The sequence below is a fragment of the Vespula pensylvanica genome, chromosome 9, assembly GCF_014466175.1.
Source record: "Vespula pensylvanica isolate Volc-1 chromosome 9, ASM1446617v1, whole genome shotgun sequence".
Classification (NCBI taxonomy): Eukaryota; Metazoa; Arthropoda; class Insecta; order Hymenoptera; family Vespidae; genus Vespula; species Vespula pensylvanica.
The window spans coordinates 806,848-824,572 of NC_057693.1; the positions used below are offsets into that span (position 1 = coordinate 806,848).

Sequence of the window (17,725 nt, forward strand, 5' to 3'; positions counted from 1 at the left end):
TTTACAATTTTCTTTTAGTCTTAAGATATCGATTTCCGTTAATAAAAAAAAAGTGTTATATCTTGATAATAACGTCCTCTACAAAATTACACATTACGTTTGTCTCTCGAAACCTCTAGCAATTTTTATTCGAACACATTCGTTTATAAAATCAAAAGGATTGAAATTATTTGGTAATATCATTTTAAATCAGACAATCTGTACATACAAATTTATAATCAATAATAATAAGATAATTGATGATATACGATTTAGGTCAGTTTCATAGGATCGATCGATCGATCGATCGATCGATGCAATTTATAAAACATGATTTTAATATAGAATCAATCCAAAGTACGTAATTCTACTGTATACACATCAATCGTTAATCGATCCTCTTTATATTTTATTTATTAGTTAATTCCCAATATACGTTGTTATTGTTAATCTCATTATGATATTGCAACGACTTAGAACGTTTATTCATTGATCGAAATAACAATTAATGTTATTTTTAAGAAATACATACGCACATCCATAGATACATTCATTTCTTTCTCTTTCACTACGTATAATTATCGTTAAAATGTTCTGTATTGTTGATGGAGAGCATTAACCTCCTCATTGATTTGATTTCAGGTCCATCCGGAGAGAAGCGATCCGTACTCTTCTCCGATAATTCGCTGTTCGCATTGCCAATATCATTGAGCCCAAGTACTCTGGAATGTTAACGAGGTAAAGCACGTTCCTGTCTCTTCCTATCTCTTGTACGTATACAGAGAAACAGAAAGAGACAGAGCGAGAGAGAGAGAGAGAGAGAGAGAGAGTGTGTGCACACGCGAAAGAGAAAGAGAGATAGAGATAGAGAGAGAGAGAAAGAAAGATATAATCATGCGTAGGATCCTGAATGGGTCTCGAGGTTTTGATAACGAAACTCTAACGAGGGTATTAATGTTCACGAAAGAAAACTGTTTTAATAAGTCCGCGACGTAATGAAAACCATTCATATAAAAGTTTTCCGCGGTTGATGACGCTTTAATTGAACGACGCTTCCCGTAAGGCAGATCTTCATTTGGGTTTATATCTCTTCTTCTCGTTTGTATATTCTCTCTCTCTCTCTTTACTTTCCCCTCTCTCTTTCTCTTTCTCTTTCTCTTTCTCTTTCTCTCTCTTTCTTTCTTTCTTTCTCTCTCTCTGTCTTTTATTTATCTTTTTCTTTCCTTCTCTTGCTAAAGCGCAACATCGTAACAAGACGTTAGAGATTATTCTCGAGTCCGCCATTATTGAAATCGCAAGAATAATATCGAATTATGAAATCTCTCTATTTGAAATTCATCAAAGAAAGTAAAACCTTCATCTTGTTGAAAAAAAATTCTTTTACGTTAATATTCGATTTTTTATTATGTTTGGATGAATTTTATCTATCGATATTAAACGTTAGAATCGAATATTTTTAGAGTAATGATAGTAGATCATGTTTTAGATCGCGTTTTGAATGTATATGTAAGTATGATAATTCAGTTTTGATAGATGTTAAAAAGTCTAAACGAAGAAATAATTCTGAATCTAATGATATTATTATATATTTAAAATTAATTCAAAGGAAATAAATTATTGGAATGATTTTTAAAAAGATGGTCAAAAGAGTAAAGATTTTTTTTTTCTTTAGGTTTATTTTATTAGCTTCGTAGAATAGATCGGGTCATACGAAGAAATATGATAACGATCAATAGATTGAAAATTCTCATGGCTGTTTTCGCAAACAGACACTTCGCTCTCATTTCTCCGTTCATTTTTATGCGTCCTCTTCGTCTCGTAACCATCTGCGTTCGTCACGACAGCTGGCAGATTCATTAATTTTTCATCGACTTTTCTATCATATACATTCTTCACATACCTGGGATAATTCGAAAATAGTGAAATAAACGATATTTGTTAAATCGAAAGATCAATAACCTACGATATCCTCTATATAGATTTTCATTTTGCATTATGTTTCATTGGTACCTTATCGTGAATTTATTATCGATTATATTTGTAATTACTTTAACGAATAACAATAATTAATATTCTGTTTAGATATTCCTGTTAAGATATATCTATGAATTTTGTATATCTATTTACAAAATGAAATTATAAATTTAACTGTATATCGTATAAGTATGCAGGAAAAAAAGTCTGAATTAATTAAATTATCTTAATAATGTTAGTAATTAATTAATGAAACATTTCTATGAATATGCATGATAAATTCTAAAATCTAGATGTGCGCTAATTAGCTCGGTTAGATGTAGATGAAAAAAAAAAAACTTTCGTCATTTTATCCAAAAAACATATTTATTTTATATTTATATATTATATTTATATTTTTACATTTATATATTATATTATATTTTATATATTTTATATTTATATATTACTTTTATTTATATATTATTTATGTTTATACTTGTTATATTTATTATGATATTATATTACGGTATATGGTTGTGTTACGGTTTTTAGATATGCTATCTATTTTTATTTTACTTTTTTTTTATCTCCAACGTGTTCTTGATATTCATGCTAAAACATTAAAAGTATCTATTTACTTACATCGATGAATTTGTACAAGTTGCGTATTATCAGATCAGTAAGTCAACAACAAAAGATAAGGAGATAGGTTCGTTTAATTGCTAAAGAGAATTTTTTCTCGTAGCATTGTACAGTTTAAATAGAAGTCGTTCTGAAATAACAGTTGTAAGTCTCCGTCAAATTTTCATTAATTAAATTTTAATTGAAGAAAGGAAGAAATAAGAAAAAAAGAAAGAAAAGTGTATATAAGGCAAGTGTTTTGGTGTAGTTTTTCGTAAGTAAGTTTGCGAAGAAACTTTTGAAGAAACGAGTGATTCCTCACGACTATGAATTCTATATTTAAATCGTCCAACTGTTAAGGTAATTAAAAAAAAAATATTTCCTTCGTTTTTTATTTTAGTTATCTTTTTTTTTTTTTATTTGCTTAATGCACTTTCTCTACCGCATCAAAGAGATATTGGAATTTGTTAAATATTGAAGTAAACGGTGATTTCGAAAGTTGATCGACTGGCGATATCGTGAAAAGCTAAAAATAAAACCCGAGAAACTCCACTTTTATAAATGATAATATGATTGAAATTTCTCATAGACATTTACGATTCATTTTCTATCGAGAAATTAAATTTTCTGATGAACATATAAAATATTAATTTAACAAATCGAAAAAGTAACCAATAGCATAGATCTCTTTTGCGATTTTTTTCACAAGAGTATTTGTAACGTCTTAGTCACTTGATTGAATAATAAGTAAAGATACTGTATCGATTTCATTACGAAAAAATAACGTTGCGATGAATTTAAAACGAGATGTGTAACTGACTCAGAAGAAAATGTAAAACGAGATCGGAATAGATAGAAGTATCATCTATTTAATATATCTAATTTATAAGACGAACTTTCTCTATTTGCAATTATTTATTTCATTATATTTTTATATAAGATGAGATTAGAATAATTTAAAGAAAAAAAAAAGAAAGAAAGAAAGAAAGAAAGAAAATATAAATTTAATTATAATAGATGACGAAGAAATGCATAACGTCAGTTTTATACAAATCATATTTTAAATTGATAATTCAATCTTTTACCTTATAAGAAAGTCCAACTCATGTAATTTTTCTCTCTGATACATTTGTATAAAATGATTTCTACAAAATTGCTTTGAATAAATCATCTCGGGTATAGAAAGGAAAAAAAAATAACCATATAAACGTCTAATGATAATGCATATGATCTCTACAAAATTGCTTTTGAATAAATGATTTCAGTGAAAAGAAGAAGAAAAAAAAAAGAAATAAAAAAGACAGAAAAGAAACGAATGAGATTACAAAAAAGTCGAGTATCTAGATAATGAAGATGTATTTGGCGTCGTATACACAATTATTGATAAAGAAACATATACCTATAAGTAAATTTAGAATTGAGCTGATTTATTCAAGTTTACTTATACAAATCATAAATTTCGTATATCGGTTGATAATTAAAAACTTAAAAGCAAACGTTATGGATAATATCTAATCCTAATATATTTTTCTAACGAAAAATTTATATTTATTGTATTTATTATAACCATTGTTTATGCTCGTTAAAGATTTCCAATATTTAACGTTTCTTCTTTTTTTTCTCTTTTTTTTTTTTACATGTCAAACATCAACAATTTTAGTAGGTACATCGTTGTTATTTCAAAACAAAACAAAATACATATATACATACACACACACACACACACACACATCTATGCAATTTTGTTTATGTGAAAATAAATTCATAACTTTTAATACGTCGTATTTAAAGTTAAATCCATTAAAGTCTTCTTTAAAAATGAAAATTAAGCTTGAGCGGGAGAGTCGTATTAGTCGCGTTAAAAGGAACCAAAGAAAGCGTTGGACGCTTTTTGAATTATGAAAGCGGACACACCTATATCGCATTCGTGAAAACGTTTTCTCTCATTTTGCAAATGGCTTCCGGAGTCTTTAGTAGTACGCTCGGAAGACAGGACAATGTAGCCAGCGGCATGTAAGTCCTGTGGAAAGGATCCACGTCTCTCAACAGCCACGTTTCTTTCATTTCTCGATCCACGTCACTCGCACTGCACGAGACAAATTCTTTTTCTTCTCTCTCTCTTTCTCTCTTTCTCTCTCTCTCTCTCTCTCTCTCTCTCTTTCTCTGTCTCTTTATATATATATATATATTTTCTCGTACTCCTTTTCCCCCATGCTCAGTTCCCACTGCGTGTTCTCGTCACCGTGTTTTCTTTCGCGGTAGTTACTCTTCGTTTTTAGCTTTACTTCTTACTTAACGAAAATTTAAGTGTTTCGCACATTGCCTAACAAGTTTTTCTCTTTTCCCTTAATAATGTAGTTTATAAAAAAGAATACTATTTCGCTATTTTAACGTTTACTTTAAGTCGGTCCCTTTTGCTCGCAATGGACAAAAAGTGAAGTGATGAAGTGAATAGAATAACAGTATAAAATTATTCTTTGATCCTTTATCATGCGTATTACTTTTTTTTCCTGTTCTGATGGAGGAATTTGTTTTATATTATAATTGAAGATATTCAAGAATACAACGTGAAAACGACAAAATGGATATTCGGATTTATTATAGAAGGGTCATAGAGGAAAAACGTTAACATCTCTGCGAGTACGGTTGAATATATAATTTAATTTGTCACGTTCAAGAAAGTTTCAACTTCCATTTTTCTTCGTTTTCAAACACGAAAGGAAAAATTGTATGGGGAGTGTAGGCTTGTGTATATAGTTGGGAGCTACGTAAAAATGCATAACACTCGTGCTTTTGTCGTAATTTTATTGTTATTCCGTTAGAAAAGAAATTTTCCATGGAACTAATTCCAAGTTTAATATGAAACGAAGGACGGTTTCAAATAAGCCTTTGAAAATTTTCAAGCAAACGTTACAGGATAGAGAACCCTTTCGTTTACGTACAAAATATATTTTTCATTTAATTACCAATAATTCGCTTCGCAAAATATTTTATTAAATTTCACGACGAAATTATTTATTATACTACCGTGTATTATCGTACGTTTCAAAGGAAGCATTTAAAAGATAACGAATAATCCTTTGAGAATTAATTCTTTTCATCAATTTTTTTCGAACGATTTCTTTTCCCATATTTTTTTTTGTAGACAAGTTTTTTTTTTTTTTTTTATAGGTATCAGGATAATTTTTATAAACTAACAAAACAATATAATGCGAAGTAAACGTATATAATATAAGAAAAAATTAACTTATACAAAAAAATTATCATTACACAAGAAGAACGCAAAAAATTATTTTGAACCGATAAAAATGCGTATCAACTTGTTGCATATCCTTTGAATATTGTATCACTGTTGCATACGTATTCGTATAAAAAAGTAGGAACGGATTTGTCCTTTATCCATTAACATTGATACATGATAAACGAGGATACACACACATTTAAGAGTTTCTAGGGAATGTTTTAACGAGTGAGAAAAAGAGAGACGGAAAGAAAGAGGTAAAGAGAAAGAGACAACGACGACGATGAGGACGACGACGACGACGACGACGTTGGTATCGATGGGGTTTCTTTTTTTCTTTTATTGTGTGAAAACACGAGGCTCAGCCTGAAGGTACTTACACGTGTGCTTAGCCCCGTGTAAACGTTAGATCCTTCCTCTTTTCTTGGTTTTTACCCCTCGTAGAAACGTCAGCGTAACAATGGTCGCCGAGTATAACGCTGTTCTCTTCTCTCTCCGCGTTCTCTCGCACGGACGCGCTTTATACGTCTCTACGTGAAGAGATGTACACCAACGTCCGAGATACCGAGTATTCCTTAGAGCTCGGAATTCAGTCTCGACGTATCTGTCATGTCAACGTTTATTTTCGCGATCTTACACTCTCCTCTTTATCTTTCTTTATCTCTTTTTCTATTTCTTTCTCTCTCTTTCTTTCTTTATTTCTTTCATTCTTTCTTTCCTTCTTTCTTCTTTTCTTTCTTCCTGTCTCTCTCTCTCTCTCTCTCTCTCTCTCTCTGTCTCTTTCTCTCTCTGTCTTTTGTTCCTTTCAACAAACTCGAGCATATCGCTCTTTTTCTATACGAGCAAGTAATTCGAAATGTCGCGTGAACTTTCCTATCTTAGAATCGACGTTCGAGTCGACAAAAATTAGGCTCGAGATAAGAAAAGGCGTTCTTTATTCCGGCGTTCTTTCAATAGATTCCGTATGGTTCGTCTTGAATCGTAGAAGAAATCTGTGATTTTATGTGGAAGAATGGAACGGAAAGATGAAAACTTCTCTTGTTATTCGTTATATATTTCTTTCTCTTCTTACCTTCTTCACCCCCCCCCCTCTCTTTCTCTCTCCCTTTCTTTTTATATATATATTTTTGTTTGGTTTCAATTTGAGAAAAAGAGGAAAATGTTCATAAAGTCTTTGTTGATATCGCGAGTTATTAATATTTCGCGATTTACATAGAGAGACCTTCCTTCCATTCGAAGAGTGGGAGAGAAACGGACGACGTTGGAGAACAAATCGCAAAGTGGAACATCCGGGTGAGCATTCAGTCCCGAGTGTAGTTGGCGAAACTACAATGGCCGAGTTTCGTAGAAGCGACTTTGTTAACGGACGGCCATCTCTCGCTCCAACGCCGCTCTGTCTCGCGTCGTTTTAACGTAAGTGTTACGAGTAATTCGATGGTCAGTCAAGTCAGTGGAAAATTAATCGAGATATCGTGCAATAAACGTCAGACAATATTTGTATTATTCGATATAAACGACTATGAACGATCGTTTCTTTTCTTTTTCTTTTCTTTTTTCTTTTTTGCTTTTTTCTCTTCTCTTACGTTTCTTTTTTTTTTTTTTCGTTGTTTTTTTTTCTTTCTTTTTTGTTCGTTAAAAGTTGACGTTATCGATCGTATAATTAAAATAATAAATAATTTATAACGATAATAATTGTTATTCGATTCATAAATATGATACGCATTGGAAAATATTGGAAAATAATGTAATTTAAACGAATATTCAAAGAGAAAAATATTTCTGTCACGGACAAAATAATAAATATCAAATACCGAGCAAGATTATTTATCTAATGAAGAAATGTTTGTTCGAAACCCGTTCGTCGAATATAATGGGAAATATAGAAAAATAATTAGCGGAGAAAATAAATAAAAAAAAAAAAAAAAGAAAGAAGATGTGGAATAAGCCTGGAGAATTCATGGATCATAGTTTCCGATACTGGAATCATTTCAAGAAGTTTAGTTGTAAAAAAAACTGCATGTTCCCACTTACAAATTTCTCGACTATAAAAAATAATGCGGCATAGAACACGTGGAATAAAAAATATATTCGTCCCTTTATATTTCTCCATAAAAAGAGACCAGTTAAAAGAAAAGAAAAAAAAAAAAACCAAAAAAAAAGAGAGAGAGAGAGAGACAGAGAGACAGAAAGAAAAGAAGAGAAAATAAAAAGAAGAAAAGAAAAGGATAATAACACTAATAATATAATATTCGTTCTTTTTATTTGTATATAATGTTAGTAATAATGTTGAATAATTTTGTTGGAAAGAAGTTAGTTCCAATGGCTTCTCGTTTCATTCGTAAAACGAATTTGAAACCGATTCCGAAGCCTTATCCAAGGAACTTCTTCGAGCGTAAATGTAGGAGAAAGAGGAAGGTTTCGAAAGTAGTAGACGATATCAATCGACATGGCCGGAGGATATATGTACGCGAACACACACTCACGATTGATATTCGCCGATCTTTCCTCGCGTTTCCGCATAGAGAACTCTCCGTGAGCCGGTTCTTCGTGCCGTGCCGTGCCGTGGCGAACTTTGTGAATCCGATTTGAACTTCCAATCACGTTTGTGTCTGCCACGGTCTCGTGAGTAATCAGAAAGGTTTTACTCTCGTCTCCCTTGACGCATCACCTACGCTTCGTTTCTCTTTCTCTCTTTCTCTCTCTCTCTCTCTCTCTCTCTCTCTCTCTTTGTCTCTACCTCTCCCTTTTTATTTCTATCTCTGTCTCTCTATCTTGGTGATAACTTTCTATTCTATTAGTTCTAATCCTTTCTCTTTCTATTCTTCCAAATAGATATTTAGATAATATCAAAGAATTTTCTTCTTTAAACATATACTTGGATAAAGAATTCTAATAAGAAATATAGAGTAAATTAAGAAATAAAAGTAAGAATTTTATTTATTTATACAAATACAATATTTCCTTGAATAACTTTAATATATAAGATAAGATAAGTTTTATATATATATATATATATATATAATGAAAAGAAAAAGAGGACGAAAGTGATAGACAATTTACAACAAACTGACGCTTGAATCTTATCGTATATTACACGAATAAAATTCAACTTTGGTCTAGTTTACAACGAGAGACTATCTCTCGTAAAGGATGTAATCTCCGAATGAGGACCGTTCAAGGTGTTATCTCGAACAGGTCATCTCTTCGGCCGTGCAATTCCTACGACCAATTTCGCCGGTTATTACGATCGCCGAAACATTATCTCCCCAGTGTTAATTGGATCACTACAATAAACATAGCGTGTAAGTTCTAGAAACCTTGTTTATCTCACCCTCTCTGTCTCTCTCTCTCTCTCCCTCTCCCGATAAGTGTCTTGGTTATCAGACTATAGAACATGCTGCTTATACTTATCAGTAAAATCTCTTCCTACTTAACAAGATTAAAGATAGAATGTTTAATTGACTTTTTAGTTTTGATTATTTCAACTTAATGTTTAATTGACATCTATATCTTATATTTATATAATATATATATATATATATATATATATATATATATATAAATTCTCTCTTTCTATATTCATTTTTGTATTTATTTTTTATTAGTTTAATATGTATATATTCTTCTTATCAAATATTTAATATTATACATTTATTTTTATTAATATTTGAATAGGACGATAATGATGATTGATGTATTGATGCTACGATGATTCGTATTTTAATTTTTTCTTTACTTCATTATGGTATAAGAGCTTGTTGAAACTCATAAAACTAAATTATCTCTCTCTTTTTCTCACTTTCTCTCTGTATCTTTCTCTCACTTTCTCTCTTCATCTTTTTCTCCGTTTGTTGAAATATAGTTCTATAATTAAGGTCAAACTTTATTTCGTTTAATCATATAGTTTCGATCTGATTAATATTATATCTGGTATGTTCGTATATCTGTCTATCCATCTATCTATTTATCTATCTATCAATCTATCCATTTAAATCTCTACGTATTCGAAATGTCCCTGCAATTTATTTTCCGCATACGAAATTATCGTCACGTTTTTCTCGAGAAAAGTCATATCCAGTTTGAAGAGCCGTGAAATCGAGCGCGAATCGCGCCACAGGCATGAATTTGATTAGTCGTCCGAGCTCGCGCTTTCTAGTCCGAGGTGCCGTTTAAACCCTTCCGGGTACAAGTTTCTACGAGCCGCACAATCCCCTACAACGTGCGCGTGTCGCGTTAGAAAGGGGTGTGTGAGTAGAGCTAGCCAACTGGGGCTAGTTTGCGGACTGTGTCGGTGACCTGCAGGACAACCCATTTACCTGCCCATTTACTTGTTCACCTTCGAAGTTCGCTAATTTCCTCTCTCTCTCTCTCTCTCTCTCTCTATCTCTCTCTTTTTCTAGCTTTCTCTCTTTAATAGTTACGAGAGATATTATACGATTCTTTATTAATGCTTAATGGTCACTGGTTAACATTGCTAGTCGCAAAATACTTTGAAGTTTCACGTTTAAAATTCCTTCGTAATACTGGCGATATTAGAATTTTTAATAAGAAAGAAGATTATATTTTCTCTTTCTCTCTCTCTCTCTCTCTCTCTCTCTCTCTCTCTCTCTCTCTCTCTCTCTCTCTCTCTCTCTCTCTCTCCTCCTCACTCCATAAGAAAAGAAATAAAAAGAAAATTCGTGCCCAAAAAAATTGATGAGGTAATTGCGAGGCAATTTTTTTCCTGTGAAATTTTATATCTTCTCATCTGTATACGTAGACGATGTCGTTGTTAAAGAGAATGGAAAGAAAAATAAGAGAGAAACTTACTCGGTTTATGCGAGTGAAAAACGTCTTCGCGTTCTCGCGGAAAACGAGACATGGAGGCGAGAAGAGAAAGAAAGAAAGAAAGAAAGAAAGAAAGAGGACAGGAGAGGAGGGAGAAGAGAAAGAGGAGAGTAAGAAGGCGAGTTTCAACAGAAGGTGAGGTAAGTCTCTGTAGTCACGTAACGACGTTTCGTCGGGGTCACACGGTGGCCTCTCGACCTCCACTGAGGAAGCGAAGCCCCGCTGGGAGAAGTAGGTGTTAACTTTAAACTCGAACGTTCGTTTACCGATCGAAAAAAGGAAGGACATTTTTTTTTTGATTGTGTTTTCTTTTTTCTTTTTTTATTTATTTTTTAATTTTTCCAAATTATTTTTAGTCTCACTCGAAACTCGTCTCGAACGTTAATTGGAATGTATAATTATCGGGGATATATATATATTTTTTTCTTTTTTTTTTTTTATCTTTCGATAAGAAACGAAAGTGATGTTTCCTTGGCGGAAAAACGTTTATCCGATAGGATGGAAAAGCGAATAATAGAGCGTCCAAGTACCGTAAGGGTTGGATAGGTACTTATTTGGCGACGTTCCAAGGACATACGGTACGCTCGAACGGAATGTCCATTACTCCATTAGCGGGTCACCCTGTTAACTCTTTATGGCTGCTCTACTATATGAGCCTAGTGCTTTCCATCGTTGGAAGCGAAACTTAATGCTTCGTATTTCGTATCTCGGATTACCGTAAAATCGTTTCGATGTCTATTCAGTTGGTTGAAGGGAAATATATATATTTGATATAGGAAGTAAAATGGAAATAGAGAAACAGTTCTCGTTCAATAAGCTTTCAAGATTATTTCTCGGTTCTTGGAGTAGGTATGAATTTTTTTTTTTTTTAATATATATATATACATATGTATGCATAAGTACGTATATCATTTGTACAAGTACATAATCCAGTATATATAGGAGAAAATAAAGAGGAAATAATTTTTTAATTAATTTACAATTTAATTAATCTTGCAATAAATTGATTTGAAACTAATTAGATTATATATCTCGATAAAATTTCATGTAGTTGTTAATAAACCGTATAATTTTTAATTATTACAATGAATTATTTATTTTTAATAAGTTTTATATTTTACTAATGAATTTTGTTTTCTGATACATTTTTCATTATTTAATAGATTATATTTTTAGGAATTAAGTTATGAATAATTAATTTTTAAATAGACGTTTTGCTATAGATATATGAGCGTGTCAAGGAGAAATGTATATCAAAATTATTAATGATATCTAGTAATTTTTTCGGAAAGCACCGGGACAGGATAATTTAATTTTCAAAGGGGATAGGTTCTTATAAATTCATTTGGAGTAACCCTCTAAGGAGGGTGACAACCCTCTCAAAAATTTTAATATATATATATATATATATATATATATATATATATATATGTCTCACTTTAATTTCATTTTAAAGCGTTATGTAGTACAAGTTATCACGGAAGATGATTATTGGTAAATAACACTTGATAATCTTACCGCAAAGAGTAATTTTGTCTCCTGGAATAGAGCGTTAACTTTCATCGAATTGAAATTCAATTCTTTGGAAAGCAAATCAAAATGGAGGTCGAGATACCGTCGTTTCTTTTTCTTTTCTTTTGAATCACGTTTTAAATAAAACGATCTTTCTTTCTAAGTTTTTTGTTTCTCCGAGGAAATTGATTCGCCGTGCTTTGATTCATTCTGTTTGAGAAAAAAGGAAACGTGACGATCCGTATCGACGGATGTGAATGTTGTAACAAAGAATAAAAAGAAGGTCCAAGATTATTAGTATTATTATATTGTATCTTGTAAAACGCTTGTGGATGCAATTTCGTGCATCGATGAGCTGGCAAATTTCTCAACGCCAAACACATTTTCCATGCCACGATGACTGCTTCGAGAAACGATTCGCTTGGTTTTCATCGAGTTTTCAACGTGTTCTTCGTTTAATATCTCTTTCCAATCTTTTTTTTGTTTTATCTTTTTTTCTTTCTTCTTCTTTGTTTTTTTTTTTTTTTTTTTAAATCTTTCGACTGTGAAATTTATATATAGGTGTACAGAGGGTGTTAGAGAGAACACGCGGTTTTAACTACTACTGATGCATGCAAGATTCTAAATTAAGAAAAATAAGTTCATATAAATACATGTCTGATATGATCTTGATACTTATTTACAGTTGTTTTTATGTTATATACGTCTTATTCTTCGTTGAAATTCTGACTCGTTCGAAATGGCCGGATTTAAATCGAATAGATCTTTATTTGCAACGACAGTCAAAGCAGTTAGTTTGATATAGATAACGTTGAGGTATATTATTACATGTTGTGGTCGCCAATAAATTCAGACGATATCAGGCAGATTTGAACGAATCAGAATATGGATGATAAGTTATCTAAAATTATGTAAATGATTGATATAATACGACGAAAACGATTGTATATTTTTATATGAACTTGTTTTTCCTATTTTAATCTACCGAATGCATCAGTAAAATTTGCACGACAAAAAGAAAAGTAATTTTCTGACGAGTCACAGAGTCGAATAGGAATTGTTTTAGCTTAGAATGAAACGTTATTTTGATTAAAGTCTTTGGAGTATTGATTATGTGACCGAATATGTACCTCTCACACGCGCATGGCGTGAAATAACACGTGCATATATATACGTATGTACATATGTATGTATATGTCTCTTTAGAAAGTCGCCGATTACTGACAAAAGACTTGTATCTATGTTCCTCGCACGTTCGCGCAATAAATTGTCAGTAGAATACGCTTACCAAACTGATATAGTATTTGGCATATTGTTGTACGTCGTGTAGCAATCGAAAATAAAAAAAAAAAAAAAAAAGAGAGAGAAAAGAAGACAAGAAAAAAAAATGTTACGCTTACAAAACGTAAAATCCAATGTGAAAGTAATTCATCGATACAAGGATTATCACGTTATAAAATTTTTACACAGATTAAAATTGAATTAATTTGTAATTATTTTTGAGTATTCTTTTTATCATTACATTGTAATATATTCAATGAATTTACATTATATCGTTATACTATTATATTATATATTATATATTCAATGCATATATATGATATCGTAACTTATTATTTATATTGTTTATCAACACGTTACATTAATATATAATGACTAATAATATAATTTTTATTTCATCGTTATCCTCTTAGCTTGAGATATATAAATGATATTAATAAAAAGTAAATGAAAAAGAAGAAGAAGAAGAAGAAAGGTAAAATAGTTCTCCAGCGCGAGAAATAATGCAAGAACGAAGAAAAATTTTCGTTCGTAGCGATCTGACGTGTATAAAGAAAAGATACGACGCTTTTTTCACAGTGACGTTTCTTTTCTTAATGTGCACTTCTGGATGAATGCAAAGATCGAAATCGAATTTGCGAGAGATTCGCTGAGATATAAAAGGATCTATTAAGAGCGTCGTTCTTGGCTCTCAATCGAGCATTTCATCGAAACGAAACGAATTCGATTGGTCGCATCAAGGGAGAAGAAGAAGGTTGCTTTTCCGGCAATACGTAGTGAAGCCTTTAGTGTAAAGTGTCGCCCGATAGTAATGGTTTCTAAAAGGGAAGCTTGCTACTTGGCCACGTACGAGTTTCTCAAAGAGGGTGCAGCAGCTCGTTCGGTACTAACGTTTCTTCGATAGTCTGTGTTATTTTCTTTCTTTCTTTCTTTCTTTCTCTCTCTCTCTCTCTTTCTCTCTCTTTTTCTCTCTCTTTCTTTCCCTTTTTGTCTCAGCTTACTCCAGACAATAACGTATCCACACTACTCGTGTCCGTAAATGGAGCTTCTCGTGAAGTCTGACGAAAATGAGAATAAAAGCTTCCAGGACTAAAAGTTTTCGAAAATCTTGACAATGATCGGCCCAATATATTATTTTCAAAAATACTGATTTTCCTTTTTTTTGTCGTATCGTTCGATTCTATTAAATTCTTGAATTAATAGCCATGCCTCTATAATATTAACAATTACTTCGAAATTGGTCTTACCAATTTCGGGATAATAAGATCCATAATATTTTCAGGAAGAAAAGAAAAGGAAGAAAAGAATTGCCCGTGAAATCTTCCAGCGAAGACGTCAAATGCGATAAAAATAGACGTTAGAATATATATATATATATATATATATATATATATATTCTCTCTTTTTGAAAATCCAATTGCTTTCCCGGTAAACGAAATACGTAGACGTTCTCGTTGACTCGGTTATGATACGCTAGAAATAAGCTTTTTCTTTCTCTCTTTCTTTCTCTTTTACTCCTTTTTACCAAGCTTTTCACATTTTGGAGTCTTTCAAGATGCCGACTGCGTAGAAGCTAGCAAATAACCTATAAGCATAGCCTTTCATCGTCCAGATTTTACTGGAAATTCGGTTCTTTCCCAACAGTAACACTCTTAGCTCCTTCTCGTATCGCTTCGAATTGCACAGAACCGTTTCTTCTCCCTCATCTCTACCCCACCCCTTTCCCAAAGCTCCCACGATTTCGCTACAGCAGACAACTTCGTGAAAATTGACGATACTTGGTACGAAAGCGAATTTCAACTTCTTTACTTCGGCTAACGCCTTTCTCTCGTGCAACGTATGAAACTAAAGCCGTAGTATCTTCTCCTCTCGATTCCAACGCCTTTGTATAATACGAAAGTGAGAAAGTTTCTAGCTTGTTTGCAGTATATTACGCGTAGAATCGCGCGATACTTTTACGATATCTCTATAAAAACAAAAAAAAAGAAACCTAGAAGCGAGAAAGAATAAAGGAAATTCGGAAAAATAAATAAAGAAAATTCCAATGACGTGATACGCATCGTTTAAACAGCAGATAGATTAAAAGTTCTAACAGAAGTAGATTATTTCATTTCATACTTTAACTCGTTAGAAATTCGAATCGAGATAGATATTATTTTCGTGATGTAAATACAATGTAACTAAGTAAATACTTATTTTTTTTTTTTTAACACATCCATCGAAAATTACTCACTTTCTATCGCTCTTGATATTCCCTGATAAAATACAAATTTAACGGGAACGCACGGCGTATAAAATACTTTGATCTACGTTCCTAAAGCTTAACGAAACTTTGAGCAAATGCAAGCGTTTCCGTTACAATGACTGAATTCGTTCGGTTTAAATTCAATCAGGAGTGAGATAACATTCAGAAAAAGCGAAATTGCGTTTTGCAATTTCTCTTTTCTACTACTTCTTCTTTTTTTTTATTTTGTTTTTCCTGTCCGTATCTTACTTGGTACCTGTCCAATTTCGTTTAGAGTAGAAACCAATGACGTTTATGAGATATTTTTCAATGTGCAAAAGAAAATTTCGAAAAGAGATGAAAAAAGAGAGAGAGAAAGAGAGAGAGAGAGAGAGAGAGATCGTTCTTTTCTCGTGGAAAAGCGTCTACTTTCATTGTTTGGTTTTTGTCTATTGGAGAATTGAGTTATGGTCGCGAGACAGGATACGGAAAAATGAAACACGATGGAATAAACTCTGATGAAAATTTTGAATGATGGCAGAATGTTTACGAGCTTGCTTATTTATAAAAGATGACACGTATTCTTTACGTATAATTATTACTATAACCTATGGGAAATTTCAATAGTCGAATATGGAAGCCGTATTAAAAGATTTTACGCAAATTTTTATAACAGCATTTCGAAACTGTGTTCTCAATATAATAATTTAAAGTTGTCACTATTATTATTATTATTATTATTATTAATGTTGATATTGTTGTTGTTGTTAATCGATATAAATCGTAGCTCGACGCAAAATAGCTCGTTCGTCAAATTAAATCGCAAGAGATACATTGAAGCGATCGTTCCCGTTATAATAATATCGATCCAACTAAGTCTTGGATTTTACCTTTTATAGACGATCATTTATCAACTTCCGTATTGGTAGTATCGCTAACGGCTGAAACTAATGGATCGAACGTTAAAGGTATTTCAACTCGAACAGATTAGTTTGCGTTTTTCTCCCTTTCGCATTAATGTAAGTTATCGTGTAAAGTTATTTATGATGTTAATATGGTATCAGTGGAAAGATTTCTATCGATAATTAAAGATCTTTTTAACGATCTTATTAGCGCGTATTTTCGAGTACAAAAGCGTTGGTTTGATTGAAATATTTTTGAGTACAAAAGCATTAGTTGGATTGAAATTTTATTAGCTTTTTTTCTCTCCTTTTCTTTTTTTCTGTTTTTTTAATCTATCTTTTACTCAACGTAATTAAGCTTTTCATTGGAAATAATTAATAGTCGAATAATAAATAATGAATATTTATCGTATTACATTCATATGATAAATTTTACAAATGAGAACTATTAGAACGAATTAATTCGTCCGATACTTGTTTTATTTATTTCTTCTTTTATTGTTTGACTGCACTGCAATAGAAGAAAAAAATTTACGAAATTTCGAGGAAAAAAGTAATAATCTTCTTATTTCCTTTTTTATTTAGAATTTCTACTAACGCGAAATCCACGCATAATTGCACAAACTCAACGTACTTGGGCTTCAAAATTTAGCACGATTTTTTTTCTTTTATTTTTTAGTAAAAAATCTCCGTCTCATTTATGCACCGCTTTGGTTTTGTCCGCGCGCAGATTATTTTTTCTTTTTCTTTTTCTTTTTTTGCATTACGCGCTTCTGCCTTATGTACCTTTCGTCGTAAGATAGAACCGACGAGATTAAATTTTTAACTCCTTTATAAGCCACGAGGAAACTGCAACTGCAGCTACAATGAAGCGTTTTAATTATATTTACCTAACGTCGTAAACAATTTTATCATTATAACTTAATGATCATATATAATCAAGTTAACCTCCAAGGTTAATTATCAAACGCTTGATTATAACAGACTATATGTAATTATAATGAATTTCTATGAATTAATTTCAAAGAAGCTTGTTTTGTTTATTATGGTTAAATTTGATAATGAAAATCAAATATTTTCCTTGTATTTTCTTTCTTTCTTTTTTTTTTTTTTTTTTAAGTAATCGATCAAGTTGATAAATGAGATAAAAGTAGATCGAATAATTTTAGTGTTAAGACGGCG

General features: G+C 31.7%; 1 protein-coding gene across 5 annotated transcripts in view; it reads left to right on the forward strand.

Moving 5' to 3' along the window:
- LOC122631419 (putative polypeptide N-acetylgalactosaminyltransferase 9) overlaps positions 1 to 17,725 on the forward strand; it is a 167,188-nt gene that overhangs the window by 99,334 nt on the left and 50,129 nt on the right. For 3 of the 5 annotated variants that reach the window (XM_043817078.1, XM_043817073.1, XM_043817076.1), the window contains one exon: positions 622 to 717. The gene's annotated coding sequence lies outside the window, so the exon portion shown is untranslated. Of the gene's footprint in view, positions 1 to 621; positions 718 to 2,632; positions 2,917 to 7,013; positions 7,211 to 17,725 lie in introns of those variants that run through there. The other 2 variants (XM_043817074.1, XM_043817077.1) reach the window with 2 other exon arrangements.